The following is a 20,549-nucleotide window of genomic DNA, read 5'->3' as shown; positions in this document are numbered from 1 at the left end:
CTCAGGAGAGATCTGGCCCCGGGCCCCTCGCGTTCTCATGTGTCGCATGAAAATGAAAAGACAGGCGTGTAACAATCGCATTGAGCAAACAGACTAAATAAACACAGAGTTCATGCTGTCAGCTGCACAGTCGCAAGAATCACATAGCATACATGTAGACAAATACACCCTAACATGTACTGCGATGGGACTTTGAAATAATCATTAGCTACATGATACTAATCATATACTATAATATTGACATTGCACTTCTAGTGTTTATTATTTACCAGGCAAAAAAACAACTACAAACATGTCTAACAATATTCCATTTCTATTGCACATAAAAAGGTATTACCATGGTATATTTCCACATGTACAGCACAGGCCAAAAGTTTGGACACATTACTATTTGTAATGTTTTTGAAAGAAGTTTCTTCTGCTCATCAAGCCTGCATTTATTTGATCAAAAATACAGAAAAAAAAGTGACACTGAAGACTGGAGTAACGATCCTGAAAATTCAGCTTTGCATCACAGAAATAAATGATAATTTAAAGTATAATACATTTTAAAAAACAAATTTAAATTGTAATATTACAATAAAAAAAAAAAAAAAAATCTGTATTTTTGATCAAATAAATGCAGGCTTTATGAGCAAAAGAACTTCTTTCAAAAACATTACAAATAGTAATGTGTCCAAACTTTTGGCCTGTACTGTGTGTGCAGAAAACCATGGTAGTTACATGTGCTTCAAAATCTCATGCAGAAATGTAAAAGTTTCTGACGTAACCGTTCTCGTGTTTATAAACAGCCACCATACACACACAGCATGAGAAACCTCACGAGAATGTCAGAGTCCTGAGGTTCGACTCTGGGCGTATATGTTTGTTTGTGTATGAAGCAGCGGCACCTTCATTCTGAACATACTTGAGTTCAATGTTCTCAGGCCTGTTAAACACATTCCACACATTCAGAGGCGATTGTTTATCCGTCGCACAAACCAAGGCTGCAGCCACGTCTTGAACATTGGGTGGACTTTAATCTAAAGAAATTAAATAATTAATGTATTAAAAGGGCATTTATTGAAACTAAAGAGTAAAATAAGTTCTAGCTGTCATTATAGCCTATATGAAGTAATCCATTTAAACTCTTTGCAAATAATACTTTATTTAAAAATATGCATGCATTCACACTTTGTCAAATAGGTCAAAAATGTGAAAAGATTCATCTTGTCACTTTCAGTTATGAATTACATGATTTAAATTATATTTTCCAATTATTTGCATCACTGTATGTTACTGTGGGTCATTAAACGTATCCGTCATAAAAGAGCTGGATTCACGAATTAAGTGAAATCGCACCCAACTAGTCGCAGTCAATGCATCTATCGCGCCGCAGGACATCCAGACGTCAACGTGTCTTTACATTGACTTAAAATATAATAATAATAATAACACACACACTCAAGTAGCATTAGACCGCTGAAGCATCCTTAAGTCCTGTTCACACCGCCAGCGGCACGCAGCGACAAAGCGACGTGATCCCATTCATTTCAGTGGAGCGCTGGCGGCTTCCGGCGACAGTGACAGAAAGTGGGTGTGTCAAGTGACACGAGACGCGACAAGTTTGGATATTTCAACTTTATGCAAATGAGAAGCGATTTTCACGAGCGACAACCAGTTTTTGACTAAACTGCATGCAATATGGTCTACCTATTACAGTACAGTGTGTGTTATTCTAATAACTTGCTGTCTTCTGCAAAACATTAGTAATAAAAACGGTACTATTTAATGACGTTTATACAACCCGTAGTGGGAACGCCCACTAGCGACATGAATCTCTGGCGCTGGCGACATGCAGTGACAAAAACGCTGGCGGTGTGAACGGGGCTTAACAACAAATTGGCCATTTCTAATAACTGGGAAGACTTGTCCTTCTCACTGCCTATGGGGGTTACGGCTCTGGCCCAAACCGCCATTATTACAGATTAAGCCCTGTAAGTGCGTCACTGCCCATCTATACTAGCCTGTCTGTGTATTAATACCCTCTTATGATTTCTTCTGACAGCGGCTGAATAATAAGAGGTGGATATTAGTCTATAATAGCAGGTTTGATCCTCTATTGTCAATGTGGCGGGAAACTGAATGTTACATTGCAACAATGACACTTTCACATCAGTATGAGTCACAGTTTTTTTTTTTTGATGGTCACCATGGCAACATCATAGATGGTTTAATAAACAGATGACTGACATGATGCACAATGAAAGTTATGAGCGACTGGCACATGAAAGAATGCGCGTTGAAGGCGGTTCACATGCCCGAGTGTTTGTCTTCCTGACATCACACACTAAAGACAAAAGGAATAAAACAGCAGGAAACATTCCTCAGCGCTTTCGTCTTCCTGAGACACATTCTGACAGGTCTCCACTAAAGACCATAAACCTTGTCCAAACATTTTAAGGAATCGACAAGAAGCTGAAGCGGCAAGTTTGAACTTCCACTTGACCTAACATCACTGTCACACAATGCAGGTGTAAATCAGGATATCGCTGAAGCTCACATCAGAAGAGTTTAAACACATTATACAATAAAAATGCCCTTTTATAGGGGCGTAAGGATACCCCTCATGTCACGTTTTAATACATAACGATACTGAAGGCACGATAAAATATTACTGCGATACTAAAAAGACAAGCTAAATCTGGCATTACACTGGGCTGGACATTAATAGGCTTGGACTTGACAATGCAGAGGACAACACTGACACCAGAATAAACATATTCATGATTCTGAAGATGAAAATACTGAATTATTTTAGATGAATATGCTTGCACTCTGTCACTGACTAGATATATTTAAAATAATGGATGAATGGATGGACAGACAGACAGACAGAATGATGGATGGACGGATGGACAGACAGAATGACGGATGGATGGACAGAATGATGGATGGACAGACAGAATGATGGATGGACGGATGGACAGATAGAATGATGGATGGACGGATGGACAGATAAAATGATGGATGGATGGATGATGGACGGACTGATGGACAGATAGAATGATGGGCAGATAGATTGATGGACAGACAGAATGATGGATGGACGGATGAACAGACAGAATGATGGGCAGATGGAAAAATAGATTGATGGACAGATAGAATGGATGGATGGATGGATGGATGGATGGATAGAATGATGGCCAGAGAGATTGATGGACAGATAGAATGATGGACGGACGGACGGATGGACGGACGGACAGATGGACAGAATGACGGATGGACGGACAGAATGATGGATGGATGATGGACAGATAGAATGATGGATGGACGGATGGACAGATAGAATGATGGGCAGATAGATTGATGGCCAGATAGAATGATGGATAGATAGAATGATGGACGGATGGACCGATAGAATAATGGATAGATAGAATGATGGACAGACAGACAGATAGAATGATGGGCAGATAGAATGATGGGCAGATAGATTGATTGACAGATAGAATGATGGGCAGATAGAATGATGGGCAGATAGATTGATGGACAGATAGAATGATGGGCAGATAGAATGATGGACAGATAGAATGATGGACAGATAGAATGATGGACAGATAGATTGATGGGCAGATAGAATGATGGGCAGATAGAATGATGGACAGATAGAATGATGGACAGATAGAATGATGGGCAGATAGAATGATGGGCAGATAGATTGATGGGCAGATAGATTGATGGGCAGATAGATTGATGGGCAGATAGATTGATGGGCAGATAGAATGATGGGCAGATAGAATGATGGATGGATGGATGGACAGAAAGAATGATGGGCAGATAGATTGATGGATGGATGGATGGATGGATGGACAGATAGAATGATGGGCAGATAGATTGATGGATGGATGGATGGATGGATGGATGGATGGACAGATAGAATGATGGGCAGATAGAATGATGGGCAGATATATTGATGGACAGATAGATTGATGGCCAGATAGAATGATGGCCAGATAGAATGATGGATAGATAGAATGATAGACGGATGGACAGATGGACAGATAGAATGATGGGCAGATAGATTGATGGCCAGATAGATTGATGGATAGATAGAATGATGGACGGATGGACAGATAGAATGATGGATAGATAGAATGATGGACAGACGGACAGATAGAATGATGGGCAGACAGAATGATTGACAGATAGAATGATGGGCAGATAGATTGATTGACAGATAGAATGATGGGCAGATAGATTGATTGACAGATAGAATGATGGGCAGATAGATTGATTGACAGATAAAATGATGGATGGATGGATGGATGGATGGATGGACAGATAGATTGATGGATGGACGGATGGACGGACAGATAGAATGATGGGCAGATATATTGATGGACAGATAGATTGATGGCCAGATAGAATGATGGATAGATAGAATGATGGACGGATGTACAGATAGAATGATGGGCAGATAGATTGATGGCCAGATAGATTGATGGATAGATAGAATGATGGACGGATGGACAGATAGAATGATGGATAGATAGAATGATGGACAGACGGACAGATAGAATGATGGGCAGATAGATTGATTGACAGATAGAATGATGGGCAGATAGATTGATGGACAGATAAAATGATGGGCAGATAGATTGATGGATGGACGGATGGATGGACAGATAGAATGATGGACAGATAGATTAATGGACAGATAGAATGATGGGCAGATATATTGATGGACAGATAGAATGATGGGCAGATAGAATGATGGGCAGATAGATTGATTGACAGATAGAATGATGGATGGACCGATGGACAGATAGAATGATGGGCAGATAGATTGATGGACAGATAGATAGATGGACAGATAGATTGATGGGCAGATAGATTGATGGGCAGATAGATTGATGGGCAGATAGATTGATGGACAGATAGATTGATGGACAGATAGAATGATGGGCAGATAGATTGATGGGCAGATAGATTGATGGACAGATAGATAGATGGACAGATAGATTGATGGGCAGATAGATTGATGGACAGATAGATTGATGGGCAGATAGATTGATGGGCAGATAGATTGATGGGCAGATAGATTGATGGATGGACGGATGGACAGATAGAATGATGGGCAGATAGAATGATGGACAGATAGAATGATGGACAGATAGAATGATGGACAGATAGAATGATGGACAGATAGAATGATGGATGGACGGATGGACAGATAGATTGATGGATGGACAGATAGAATGATGGACAGATAGAATGATGGGCAGATAGAATGATGGGCAGATAGAATGATGGGCAGATAGAATGATGGACAGATAGAATGATGGACAGATAGATAGATGGACAGATAGATAGATGGACAGATAGATAGATGGACAGATAGATAGATGGACAGATAGAATGATGGACAGATAGAATGATGGACAGATAGAATGATGGACAGATAGAATGATGGATGGACGGATGGACAGATAGATTGATGGATGGACAGATAGAATGATGGACAGATAGAATGATGGGCAGATAGAATGATGGGCAGATAGAATGATGGGCAGATAGAATGATGGACAGATAGATAGATGGACAGATAGATAGATGGACAGATAGATAGATGGACAGATAGATAGATGGACAGATAGAATGATGGACAGATAGAATGATGGATGGATGTGTTCTTAAAGGTTTCTATATGAAATAACCGCTGTTCTGAATGAATGCTGCGTCGCATGTGTTCATCGGTCAGACTCTTCTCTAAAGTGACTCAATGACTGAAGCTTCATTAGAATTTCTAAAGCGTTCATTCCCTGAGAATCGAGCCCGGGATTTCACAATATCCAGCTCAAATCCGACACATGGATATTTAGTTGATTTGTCACGATGAGAACATCAGTGAGTCAACCCGTTGCATAACACCGGCATTTCTCTGCTCCAAAACACTTTCTCCAGACTCAACAAGATCTGCTTGCTCGATATGATATGAATTATTATAACATCAGTGAGTCAGCGCGGAAGAAACTCCCAAATCTGGACAGCATTCCTCCGGCTCTCTCCAATTAACATGCCACAATAGAGCCGCTCCTGCCACTATTAAGTATGTCTGTGAACACCCAGCACATCAAAACTTCCTTCTAGTCGGGCTGGTTCTTGTCGAGTGAAAGTAAAGACTCTGTCGTGTTAAATACCAGAGCGATCGGTACTTTCACCTCTCGGGCGGATCGCATTCCTCAGGCCGGGAACGCGATTAATGAGAGCGGCGTGAAGATCACACGAGCCGCCTGAAACTCTTCTCTAATGATTACTGTCACTGACAGCGGCTCGACAGGTCTCAGGCTCGTGTTGACACTTCACAGTTCACACACACACCTCACAAGAGCTCGAGTTACACACAACTTATAATCGATTTTCAAACACGAATGCATGACCTTAAGGACTCTAGAAGTTAATGCAATGGCACCTAATGAATACCATGACACATTCATATAGGCAACTTAAGTTAGGCTACATGTTAAAAGTTATTAAAATTGCAACATATGCAGCAACAACAGCTCATATTTCATAGTAAACCATCCAAAATGATAAAGATCTTTACCTCTCACTCTCTCTCACACACACACACACGTTTGTTTCACTATTAGTGAGGACATTACACAGACTTCCACTGATTTTATATCAGGTTAATGATATTTTCTATCCCCTAACCCAACCCCTAAACCTACACATATCATAAACATGTGCAGAACAACAGATCTAAATAAAAAAAAACTTGTTCTGGCCGATTTATTCGCGTTTTTAACTAATGAGGACCAATCAAATGTAGCTACTCACTAGTCAATTGTCATAATATTTTACTATGTATGTGAGGACATTGGTGCCCTCACAAGTTACAGTATAGCCAAACAAGGTATACACACACACACACTTTGACCTCCTGGTCAACCACGCGTTATTCTGTCGGAGATTATCAATAATGGATTTTTCAAACAGCGTGAAATGAAGTAAAGCGCCTTTACCTTTCAGTCTGGATCAAGCACTGTTTGCTCTCGTGTCGCTCAGGTGTGTTTGTTCCTCCTGAAGGTGCACGGTGACTTTCACACCTGGGCGGGTCACCTATGGGCGCGTGGGCGTTGCCTGAGACACACCCGTGCGCATGCGCGCGAGCCCCCTCGGCTGCATTGAGAAATAAAGCCCATCTACAGCAACAGGAGGGTTTTACTCTGGTAAATCTGCTGTACACAACAGCGGATGTGATTCCTCACCATATTTGGGAATCTTCATGGGCTCAGTGTGACCTTAAAGTATTTAAGGAATTCTGAATGAGTTCAAGAGCCAGATCTATTTATATTCGTTTATTTATCCAGTCATTCAGGCTCCCGTAAGAGTCTGACCCAACAATAATATGAATGCAATGAGGAAATGTTAGAAATAAATAGAAAGAATTAATACATCGATTTAATACCAGAACTTATAATATTTATAAATTATTATAAGCGACACTGTAAAAAAAAAAAAAAAAGTCAAGTGCTTTCAACTAATTATTATTTTAAACTTGACTTGAACAATAAAATGTACGTTTGCTCACTTGTTTTTTTTTTAAAGTTAATTGAATTAATAATTTTTAATTGGCTCAAACTAGACGTTCAACTTACGTTTACTCAACCTGTTTTATAATTAATTCAACTAAAACGTTTTAATTAAGGGTTTCATTTTTAAATTGTTTTAATTATTCTAGAAATTGCTTTAGAACTAGTTACAAAATGTTATAGCGAGGATAAAAACAAATGAAAACACATTGTATCATCGGCATTTTTAACATTTGTCATACAGACAATACAGTCTCATTACAACAACAAAATTAATTTCAAATTTCTTTAAAATAATAAAAAAATGACCAAAGCCCTTGTCACGTTTCTTTAATGTCTTTAATGCACCTTTAGTATTGAAACAAACACACAGTCAGAGATACAGTGGAGTGTTTGTGCCACTTGCCAGTGTTTCAGCTGGTAAAGGGATAGTTTACCCATAGTTTTTATTCACCCAAAATGAAAATTATGTCATCATTTCTCACCCTCATGTTGTTCCAAACCTGTATGAGTTTCTTTGTTCTGCTGAACACAATATGTATCTGGAAGAATGTTTGTAACAAAGCAGATAGAGCAACCATTCACTACCATACTTTTTTTAATTTTTTCATAGTATTTGGGAATTATGTGAACAATCACGCTTCTCTGTCTGGCATTCAGATGGACGAGTCTGGGATTGGTGGTTGCCAGGAGAACGCATTTTGCCTGACTGCATTACGCAACGTGTAAAGTTTGGTGGCGGGAGGATTATGGTGTGGGGTTGTTTTTTCAGGGGTTGGACTTGGCCTCTTATGCTGCGTTCACACTGCATGCGAATGACGCGATTCGCGCGAGTGATTTACATGTTAAGTCAATGCAGAGACGCGAATAGGCATTCTGTGGCGCGATTCGCGCGAATGAGGCGGCAACGATCACGTGAATTGAGCGTTTTGAACGCGTGATTCGCGCGAAACGCGAATCGCTCAAGTTGAAAAATCTGAACTTTGGCGGATATTCGCGCCGCGTTAACCAATGAGGAGCCTGCTTACTGCTGTCACGTGGTGAAGTGACGGATGGGAAACCCATAGGGGAAACCCGAGGCCAGAGTAATTTAAAAATACTACTGTATTGTGTCACAAAATGTACTTTTAATAGTTTTTCAGGCAAGAATGTAGTTGTTTAAAGCTCAAATATGTGATTTATTTATTAAAAGAGCTCCTATTTGAAAATTTGATCTGGTGTTTTCGGAGGTGTGAGACCCAGGTGATCACCGGAGCTCAGCGCTCATCAACCCCGGTGAGAGCAGCCTTAACTCGGATCTGCCGACTGCCGCTGCCTGGCAGAACCCCCTACCATGACACGAATTCGCGTCTGTTGTGTAGTGAATGTCACACGCGAATGAGCACTTTTTGTATATAAAAAAACACAGATTTGAGCATTAAACAACAATATTATCGCCTGAAAAAGTCTTCAAACTACGTTTTGTCACACATTAACAGTAGTATTTTTTACAGAAAAGAAGTCAAGTGACTCAGTCAAAATGACTAGCAGAAACCCCTCCCATGACGCGAATTTGTGTCTGTTGTGTAGGGAATGTCACACGCGAATGAAGCGAATGGATTCAAAATGTTCATGCGTCCAACTTCGCGCGAATTGCGCGATTTATTCGCGTCATTCGCGTGCGGTGTGAACGCAGCATTAGTTCCATTGAAAGGAACTCTTAATGCTTCAGCACACTAACACATTTTGGACAATTTCATACTCCCAACTTTACGGGAACAGTTTGGGGACGGCCTCTTCCTGTTCCAACATAACTGCGCTCCAGAGCTCAAAGCGTCGGCCCATAAAGACATGGATGAGACTTGACTGGTCTGCTCAGAGTCCTGAGCTCAGCCTGATAGAACAGCTTTGGGATGAATTAGAGCGGAGACTGAGAGCCAGGCCTTCTCGTCCAACATCAGTGCCTGACCTCACTAATGCGCTTCTAGAAGAATGGGCAAAAACTCCCATAAACACACTCCTAAACCTTGAGGAAAGCCTTCCCAGAAGAGCTGGAGCTGTTAGAGCTGCAAAGGGTGAGCCGACTCAACAGGGAAGTGACGGAGACAGTTAGCTTGAGAGAACGAGATGAGACTTTTACGCCTGGTGGCGTACGGGCGGCAGTGGCTCAGTGGTTCATGTAGGTTGTCTACAAACTGAAAGGTTGGTGGTTCAATCCCCGGTTCCACCTGACCAAGTGTTGGTGTCCATGAGCAAGACACCTAACCCCAGCTGCTCCTGACGAGCTGGATGCCGCCCTACATGGCTGACATCGCCGTCGGTGTGTGAATGGGTGAATGTGAGGCGTTATGTGAAGCGCTTCGGATGGCCATATCTGTTAAAAGCTCTTTATAAATGCAGTCCAGTTCCGCCTAGCGTCCTGCGCGTCGATGTGTTCACTCACATTAGCGCCCTTTAGTTAAGTCACAAGGCGTTAAACGTTGCAGATAAGCGCGCATAATAATCATCCCGTGTGCACAGCTTTCACATGGGAAAATACAGGTATCAGGGAGCTGCTTTAAAAACAAGGGGTGTTGAAATTTCGTTTGAATGCGCGCAAAGTTTACTTTCGCAATCACACATACTCTGTGAATAGGGAGTGGTGGAGCTGAATGCACACACTAAGACATTTGTCGGACGCTTAGGCACTGTTTATTATTCAAATTATTCAAGTTAAATGATTGTTTATGCTGCTTTAACTAGGTCAGCCGGAACCGGGAACACTTCCCATAACACCTGATGTACTCGTTACATCATTAGAAGGGCGTCTCTCTGTTTATCCCAAAGTTTCCAGCAGTCAGCCGGATCCGGGCCGTATCCAGATCAGATGGTGGACCTGCACCTAAACATGACCAACACGTCCCTGAAGTGTCTGCAGAGATCACCTCAACTAGACTCTCTCCTGTGAAGGCTTCATCAACACCACATCCTCAATAACCCATCTCCAGCGTGATGACTCCGAACATCAATCGGATGGACTGGACAATTCTGAATGTGCTGATCTAATATGACTTCTGACCGAATGTTTGCCCTAATCATAATCATACACTGTTTGTTTGTTAGACAGAGGAGAGCTGGCACTATGATTGAGTCGTGTTCCTCCCAGGGTTTTCCTTTCCATTCTGTCTCCTGATGGAGTTTTGGTTTCTTGCCAAACCTTACGGATTAAGAATGGGATGCCATTAAAGTTCATGTGCATGTAAAGGCAGGTGTCCCAAAACTTTTGGCAATATTGTGTGTGTGTGTGTGTGTGTGTGTGTGTGTGTGTGTGTGTGTGTGTGTGTGTGTGTACACTAAAAAATGCTGTGTTAAAAACAACCCAAGTTGGGTTGAAAATGGACAAACTCAGCGTTTGGGTTAAATATTTTGCACAACCTGCTGGGCCGTTTTATTTAACACAACTATTGTTTAAAAATGAATATATTACTATAAAATGAACCTAAGATAGGTTGTAAATTAAAAATTAGACCCATAATTACAATAATAGGCAACAATAATAATCAAAAGTTAAACATTAATTAATAGGCAATTTAATAAATGTTTATTATTTATTTATTATTTAACTTATTTATAAATATCAATTTATTAAACATTAATTCCCAACATATTTTGGGTTAATTTTAAGCGTCCATATAGTAATTTTTAAACAATAGTAAAACTACCCAGCAAGTTGGCTAAACATTTAACCCAACTACTGAGTTTGTTCCTTTTTCAACCTAACTTGGGTTGTTTTTAACCAAGCATTTTTTAGAGTCATATATATATATCATATATAAGCATAATAAAAATAATACAATGAAAACAATAATTATTATTTGTAAAATGTATTATTTTGAATTATGTTTTATTAATACAAAATATATTTATATTATTATATAATTATATAGAAACTTTCAATGAAAGTACAAATGATTGTTCAAAATGATGTTCTGTGCTAAACCCCAAATATTCCCTCATGCACATGCTATTGTTTGGTCTGTAGTTGAAACGTTAGCATGTGTTAAAGCAGGAAATGTCCATCTGACAGGCAAACATGCAAATGATGAATCAGTGCTTTAGTTAAAGACGCCGATCATCCTGACACACCTGCCACTCAAACACAAGCCATCCCACACGCTACAATCAGTCATTCTGTGCTGTCAAACCTTCAGCGCTAACACCACACCCCACAATTCAACCTGAGCACATTACAACACACACACACACTCACAGGACAGGTGCGCGTTTCAGACGTGCCACAGCGGGGAGTGGAATCCCAGCATGCCTTTGCTGAATCAGGGGGAAAATGAAAAGTGAATGACATCTATTGTGCTCTAGATTAGAGTATCTGTGTTGCTCTTTACCTTAAAGGCTGTCGTTCCTTCCTCCACCTCATCCTGATGGAGCTGATGTCTTCAGGGGAACATGTTTAGGAGATTATGAGCTCCCAAAAGAACACGAAAGCACAATAAAAGCAGCTTAAACTGTGTAGAAAAAAAATTCTGTCAAATTTATGGTAAACCCAGCAGCTGTGCTTGTCAGAACTTTACCATAAGAAATATTTAACGTTTTAACGCAAAGTAAAATATATTTCATTATATATATTTCAACTGAAATAATGCTTATTTACTAAAATAATTTTCAACCCATATATAGACAGCACACAAGCTTTTCCACAAGCCGAGATAAATACAAATATATAGAAAAGGTGCACAAATCATTACAAAACACCATCATGGTAACAAACACAACACTAAAATAATGCATTAAACTTTCATTTAACAACATAAAACCCTAATATACATAACTGAGAAGAAAACAAAAGTTATTTCAAAGAAAACCCATCAAATTATAATTTTTAACTGTTAATTATAAGAAGTAGTTGTATTTATATAGTGCCTTTCCAAAGCTCAAGGTCACTTTACATAGTGTTATACTGTACATTTGCACATAATTACATTAGCATACTCCCATACACAAGACAAGCAGTTCTTCTATAGCCACATTATTCAAAATACAACTTAAATAAATATGTCTTAATATGTCTTATAAGATGGCTTGATCTTTTTTTCAAACAAAGCGGTGACGTCCTCAAGCGTGGAGAAACCCATGGCTATCTCAGCTAATAGATATGATCCAGAATCATTCTGAGGCTGAAATAAATTGAACAGGAGAAACGGCAGCAGCAGGACGTCCGTCTCTGTGGTATGGACTGTATTGTATGCGACTAAACCTTAGCAGTAGCAAGCAAAACGGTTTTGCACGTCAGACTAGTGTAACGTTATACAGAGAACAGCAATGGAGTAACGTTAGCGCATTTGAATGACGAAGCACGCGATCGTGTCGTTTACTGATGTTTACTCACGCGACGATAGCCGACAGCACAGACATCTGAAGCAGTTTAACTCACCGGCTGCTTCCAAAGCAGGACCGAACCTTTATCGCTGGGACCGCTCCGTCAGAAACACACTTCTTTGGTATGATTTGGTGAAGTCCTGACAGCGGTGAACGGTGGAGATCCACTTTGAGACACGACTGAAGCGATGTTGTGAAGCTTCTCGTCATTTCTGCGTTCAAATCGGTTCAAATGCAGCGCTGCCTTACGGGAATGCTGTGCTGAAGCGTTGAAGTCGCTCGACGTCACCCATAGGAATAAAGTGGAGCGCGGCGTGGACTATAACAACGACTGGATCTGCACCTGAGCGAGTGTTTATGGCCGTGCATTTCCTCTCTCGCTCTAGTCACGCGCGCGCACCCTACCGGGAGAAGAGCCCGTACGGCCCATACAAGGACCTTCCGATCTATTAACATCAAGCCGACCCATACTCGAAAAAAACTCTCCGTAACTTGTGAGAAACCGGAAGGAGTATTTTTGACACAGAAATACTCCATCAAACGTCCAACATTAGTTTTTGAAACTTTGTCTATGTTTAGGATGGGAATCCAAGTCTTTAACAGTGTAAAAAGCTCAGTATGCAGGAAACAGCATTTCACCGCCCCTTTTAAACTTTTTTACATTGAGGCCATGATATTTTCTACAGTAAATACCAAAATATATTGTCATTTAAACAGTAGTAGCAGTATCCAAAAATTTCTGTAATTATAATTTATTGTAATGGCAGTTATTACAATTTTACTATAGCAATGATGTTTTTTTAGGGTACAATTCTGATCTGAATACCATTTTATAGGGCCTGAACCATTTGGTTGGTAACACTTTACAATGTTTCATTAGTAAACATGATCCATAATAATTTGACAGCATTTATTAATTGTATGTTAATCTCAACATTCACTATTATTAAAATCAAAAGATGCACGTATACAGTTAATGCTCTGTGAGCTATCATTTAACAAATATATTGCTCTATTCGTTTAATGCATTGTTAACAAATGAGATCTTGTGTTTTGTTTACATTGAGAAAACCAGAAACACTGATCAAAACAACAGCTATAGTCATAACGCATGACCTGCTTATATAAGCAGCTTAAAATAAATTAATTCTTCATGAAATCACACACGCGTTGATCAGGTGAGTGTGTGTGGGTGTGAGTATGAGTGAGTTATGTATATGTGTGAATGAGTGAGTGTGAGGCAGACTGAGTGTGTATGAGTGAGTTGTGTGTGTGAGGGAGAGTATTTGAACCTTGACCCTGCTATTTTGCAAGTTCTCCCAATTAGAAATCATGGAGGGGTCTGAGGTCTGTCATCGTAGGTGCATGTCCACTGTGAGAGACATCATCTAAAAAAAAATCCAGAAATCACAATATATGATTTTTAAACTATTTATTTGTATGATACAGCTGCAAAGTATTTGAACACCTGACTATCACCTAGAATTCTGACCCTCAAAGACCTGTTAGTATGCCTTTAAAAGGTCCACCTCCACTCCATTTATTATCCTACTACTAACATGGCCAAGACCAAAGAGCTGTCCAAAGACACTACAGACAAAATTGGACACCTCCACAAGGCTGGAAAGGGCTACAGGGAAATTGCCAAGCAGATTGGTGAAAAAAGGTCCACTGTAGGAGCAATCAATAGAAAATGGAAGAAGCTAAACATGACTGTCAATCTCCCTCAGACTGGGGCTCCATGCAAGATCTCACCTCGTGGGGTCTCAATGATCCTAAAAAAGGTGAGAAATCAGCCCAGAACTACACAGGAGGAGCTGGTCAATGACCTGAAAAAGAGCTGGGACCACCGTTTCCAAGGTTAGTTTTGGCAATACAGTAAGACCTCATGGTTTGAAATCATGCATGGCACGGAAGGTTCCCCTGCTTAAACCAGCACATGTCCAGGCCCGTCTTAAGTTTGCCAATGACCATTTGGATGATCCAGAGGAGTCATGAGAGAAAGTCATGTGGTCAGATGAGACCAAATTATAACTTTTTGGTCATAATTCCACTTAACGTGTTTGGCAGAAGAAGAATGACGAGGACCATCCCAAGAACACCATCCCTACTGTTAAGCATGGGGGTGGTAGCATCATGCTGTGGGGGTGTTTTTCTGCACATGGGACAGGGCGACTGCAAAGTATGACCAGAGGGGGTCAAGGCTGGATCTTCCAACATGACAATGACCCGAAGCACAGCCAGGATAACCAAGGAGTGGCTCTGTCAGAAGCATATCAAGGTTCTGGCGTGGCCTAGCCAGTCTCCAGACCTAAACCCAATAGAGAATCTTTGGAGGAGCTCAAACTCTGTGTTTCTCAGCGACAGGCCAGAAACCTGACTGATCTAGAGAAGATCTGTGTGGAGGAGTGGGCCAGAATCCCTCCTGCAGTGTGTGTGCAAACCTGGTGAAAAACTACCGGAAACGTTTGACCTCTGTGACTGCAAGCAAAGGCTACTGTACCAAATATTAACATTGATTTTCTCAGGTGCTCAAATACTTATTTGCAGCTGTATCATACAAATAAAAAGAAAAAAAATCATTCATTGTCATTTCTGTTTTTTTTTTTTAAATGATGTCTCTCACAGTGGACATGCACCTACGATGACAATTTCAGACCTCTCCATGATTTCTAAGTGGGAGAACTTGCAAAATAGCAGGGTCAAGGTTCAAATACTTATTTTCCTCACTGTATGTGTGTGTGTATGCATGTGTGAGAGAGACTGGGAGTGTGTGTGAGAGAGTTGTGCGCGCGCGCGTGTGTGTATCAAGTTCTTTCGCAGGAGTCCCAGGGTGGATCTGAGGTGAAAGACAGTTTGATCCCGTCGGGAGACAGACGGCGAGTGAGACACACGCTGACATCACTGATGGAAATGATGATGTCATCACACAGATTCCAGCCTGGAGGAGCGGATGCACCCAAAACACACACCTCAGCGCTCAAACACGTCGGTGACGTCACCAACGGGACGCGGCCCAGCTTGGGCGTTTCTTTTACATACTTCACCGAGGTAAACTCTTTAAAAAATATGCTTGCAATTCAAGACATTTATTTTAAATGTACGAAATTCTTTTTACACATTCAGTACAACATTATTATTATCACGGTATATTTTAAAGATCAGTAAAAGGAACTTAAACGTGTTTATCTATTTTGAAATATGAAGAAAAAAACATTTTAATTATTGATTTATTATTTTATGCACTTAAATCAATGAAGAAAGACTATCCTCTATTATTCCAGTATTATCTTACGCAATTTTTCTTCTCAATTAAAAGACATTATCTGTGTCCAAAATCGAATACTTTTCTACTATAAAGTATGTGGAAAAATAGAATAGTACAACCGAATTCATAGTATTCGAAAAACAGTAGGCGAAAAGTACCCGGATGACTATTTCTGGTGAGATTCAGAAGTGTGTATGGACACTTTCCTATCCCATGAGGCCACAGGAGAGGATTTATGAACGGAGGTGAAGCGACGCTGGTAGGTCAGGTGATGATCACAACATGGCGGATGTAGTACGTCTGGATTACATTCATATATTAACATACTACGAAAAAACACGAAGTTCATTCAAATTCAAATGTAGTACTCACATATTTAGGCCACGATTTCAGACACAGCTATTGTTACTGGAAAACAATAGGCTATATTATATATATATATATATATATATATATATATATATATATATATATATATATATATATATATATATATATATATATATATATATATATATATATATATATATATAGGCAATACACTGTAAAAAACTTTAAAAAGTCAGTAACCTGGTTGCCTTAATTTTGAGTTTATTGAAATTAACAATCTGAGTTGATACAATGAAGGACATTTGTTTAATAAATAGAAACTCCAAATATTATTGTATCTGAACCACATAAAACATTTGATAAATCATGAAAATAGCACAATTTGGCTCCGTCATCACAAATAAACACACAATTACCCAATATGCTTACAAAATCTGATAATAATATTTTAATAAAGATTGTCGAATCTCAAAAAATGTTCATCGTATTAACTCAAAATTTTAATTTCAAGGAACTCAAAATTAAGGCAACCAGGTAACTTTTTTTCTAAATAATTTTTTACAGTGTATATATCCTTTTTTTCAGTCAGTAATAATCTTTATTTAAAATAGAATATTTCCTAAAAGCATGTTTACTAAATATTAAACAATTTAAAAAATATTTTAAAAATGATGGACATATCAGTAAAACATCGAAAGCTCTATGTTGCAGATGGAGATCCACTGATAGTACCAATAGCCGATTATTCAGAAAGATATGTGTTGTTGTTGTTGTTTTTTAAGGGATAAAAAAATCTCTTCCAAATAATATTGTAAACTATACAGGGAACATCTCATTTGGTACGCTTTATTATTGAGGTTACAATTAACAACAGCTGTAATTTTCAACTGCTATTTATTTTCAGATATAATAGTTACACTAAAATAAAAACAAATGTTTGTAGTCTATGCAACTAGGTAGTTTTCATGGCAAATTATTCAAAAATACATGTAAAATAAACAGTAGCCTAAATTTACAAGGTTTTTTTCTAGCTTGGCTAACTAACGAAATGTGAATAACTTCCTGAGGTAAATGGGAACATGACGTAATTTTGGTTACAATCTATTTTTTATTAACTCTTTCCGCGGTTGAAACACTGAGTGAATACATGAGGCATAATACGGATTTTGGTAAGTTGTACTGTATCTTTCAACATACCGTATGATATTCGTGCATGTTTATCGAGATATAACTTGTGTTAAAGTGGAAGAACTTTACCGTTTGAGCTGAGGCACTGGCGATTTATTACGACACATTTAAGAGCGCCAAAACTGCATTTGTTGTTTGAATTTTGTGATCAAATGGACCGAATTTGAAAGACGAGACAGAAGTAACAAAGCACAAATCTCTTTGCGATTACTGGATGCGATGCACGCTACAAATAGGCCTAATGTTTGGTGTAAGGAAAGCCTAACAACTCTATCTCGAACTGCGGGTGAGTCAAAGGGTTAAATAGAGCTGCTTTAACTTTGCTATTTTTGAGCTGTAAATGTGTTATTGTTGCGTTAATTTGCCCTAAATTCAACATGAGATTTTCTAAACACACAGTATGAGTTGCAGTCTTGACACGTTTTCCCACCCCCTTCATTTAAAGGATATAATCAGTCCGGGCTGTTTTTACACAATCTGCGATGGCCAATACTGATTAATGGCCCATACATTGGTGCATCAGTTTCAATACATTTCAAATTGTTCTATTTAGCCTGGATTTACCATGAATGATAAGGGATAGTTGGTTCACTCTAAAATTAAAATTAGCCCATGATTTACTCACCCTCAGGCCATCCTAGGTGTAACTTGACATTCTTCTTTAAGACAAACACAAACAAAATTATATTAAAAAACTGTCCAAGCTTTATAATGGCAGTCCAAAAAAGTGTTAGCCTGGCTCTGCCCTCCTACGTACTTCCGCTCAATTTTCATTTTCCTTCAGTACTACGTCTGGGACTGCGGTGTATTCTTAGGCCCTGTCCCAAATGGCACCCTAAACTCTCACGGTCGTCCTCTGAGTCTGCACTTTCACGACGTAATGCCGCTTTGACTGCCGGGTAGAAGTCTTCTGCGTGGCTCGCAAACTTGCGGGCTCAGCTGAAGTGCGCATCGAGGGCACATAGCAGCCTCAAAGGGGGCGCTCACGAGCACCCTTCTTTAAGCTTAAATGACGAATGGGACACCCTAAGGTCTTGTGGACTTAACGGACACGCGCACGCAATGGCCATTGTAAGTTCACAAGACCGAAAGTGCACATGAAGTGTGCCATTTGGGACAGGGCATTAGGTTCTCTCCGAACACATTTTTACCGGTCCAATCAGCGAAGAGAGGGAGTGGCTGAGAACGATGACGTTGATGTTGTGCGCTAGTTTGAGTTGTAGTTCAGTAATGGCGGCGGAGAAAGATGCGAATGAAACCATTCATTCCGTTGTGGCAGCGCTGCCGAATATCCAGAAGTTAAAGCAATAACAATCTTTGCTGGGGTTTGTTGGTGGCCATGATGTTGTGGCCCTCCCTCTCCAACAGGGGGAATTCGGGAAAGTTAGATTTTACAGCTCGCTCCGTTAGTGGTGAAGGAGTTGGCGAAGCCCTATTCAGACGGTAAATGTTTCTCGTGGGGTCGGAAGGTATCACCATCATTTAAGTTACAGGGACTGATCAGTTATTTTATTGCCGTCCGTTTCCTACCACCCGCGTAATCCCCGGACGAGTTACCCAATGCTTTTGACAAACACAAGGTCGTCTGGTGATGTAATAACTGTCTCTCTGAGTTTTCCAGAATATATCACTTTAAAATGCACTGTTTATAATCAATTTTGACCACTGCAGAGCACCGTACGGTTGCTTTGCTGTTATTAGGATGCATTTCTAGACTTGTATTTCTTTAAAATGCTGGCAAGTATTTACAAGAGCAATACAGGTCCTTCTAAAAAAATTAGCATATGGTAAAAGTTCATTATTTTTCATAATGTGATGATAAAAATTAAACTTTGAAAACCCAAAATTCATCTAAAAAACGAATAGGCTGTTCCCAGAGTGCTGTATCAACGCACCTCAGTGGGAAGTCTGTGGGAAGGAAAAAGTGTGGCAAAAAACGCTGCACAACGAGAAGAGGTGAGCGGACCCTGAGGAAGATTGTGGAGAAGGACCGATTCCAGACCTTGGGGGACCAGCGGAAGCAGTGGACTGAGTCTGGAGTAGAAACATCCAGAGCCACCGTGCACAGGCGTGAGCAGGAAATGGGCTACAGGTGCCGCATTCCCCAGGTCAAGACACTTTTGGGCTACAGAGAAGCAGCACTGGACTGTTGCTCAGTGGTCCAAAGTACTTTTTTCGGATGAATGCACATTTTGCATGTCATTCGGAAATCAAGGTGCCAGAGTCTGGAGGAAGACTGGGGAGAAGGAAATGCCAAAATGCCTGAAGTCCAGTGTCAAGTCCCCACAGTCAGTGATGGTCTGGGGTGCCATGTCAGCTGCTGGTGTTGGTCCGCTGTGTTTTATCAAGGGCAGGGTCAATGCAGCTCGCTATCAGGAGATTTTGGAGCACTTCATGCTTCCATCTGCTGAAAAGCTTTATGGAGAAGATGATTTGGTTTTTCAGCACGACCTGGCACCTGCGCACAGTGCCAAAACCACTGGTAAATGGTTTACTGACCATGGTATTACTGTGCTCAATTGGCCTGCCAACTCTCCTGACCTGAACCCCAGAGAGAATCTGTGGGATATTGTGAAGAGAAAGTTGAGAGACGCGAGACCCAACACTCTGGATGAGCTTAAGGCCGCTATCGAAGCATCCTGGGCCTCCAGAACACCTCAGCAGTGCCCCAGGCTGATCGCCTCCATGCCACGCCGCACTGAAGCAGTCATTTCTGCTAAAGGGTTCCCGACCAAGTATTGAGTGAATAACTGAACATAATTATTTGAAGGTTGACTTTTTTTGTATTAAAAACACTTTTCTTTTATTGGTCGGATGAAATATGCTAATTTTTT

The 20,549-nt window shown here is 40.2% G+C and overlaps 1 protein-coding gene across 3 annotated transcripts in view; it reads right to left on the bottom strand.

The window, feature by feature from the left end:
* Nucleotides 1-7,167, bottom strand: part of LOC137046694 (myosin heavy chain, embryonic smooth muscle isoform-like) — a 52,811-nt gene extending 45,644 nt beyond the window's left edge. For 2 of the 3 annotated variants that reach the window (XM_067424035.1, XM_067424037.1), the window contains exon 1: nucleotides 7,008-7,167. The gene's annotated coding sequence lies outside the window, so the exon portion shown is untranslated. The remainder of the gene's footprint in view (nucleotides 1-7,007) is intronic. The other variant, XM_067424038.1, reaches the window with a different exon arrangement.
* Nucleotides 7,168-20,549: the final 13,382 nt, after the last annotated feature.

Source organism: Pseudorasbora parva, chromosome 18, assembly GCF_024679245.1.
Source record: "Pseudorasbora parva isolate DD20220531a chromosome 18, ASM2467924v1, whole genome shotgun sequence".
NCBI lineage: Eukaryota > Metazoa > Chordata > Actinopteri > Cypriniformes > Gobionidae > Pseudorasbora > Pseudorasbora parva.
The sequence above is the reverse complement of the archived record's forward strand: the minus strand, read 5'-3'. Positions and strand labels throughout refer to the sequence as shown.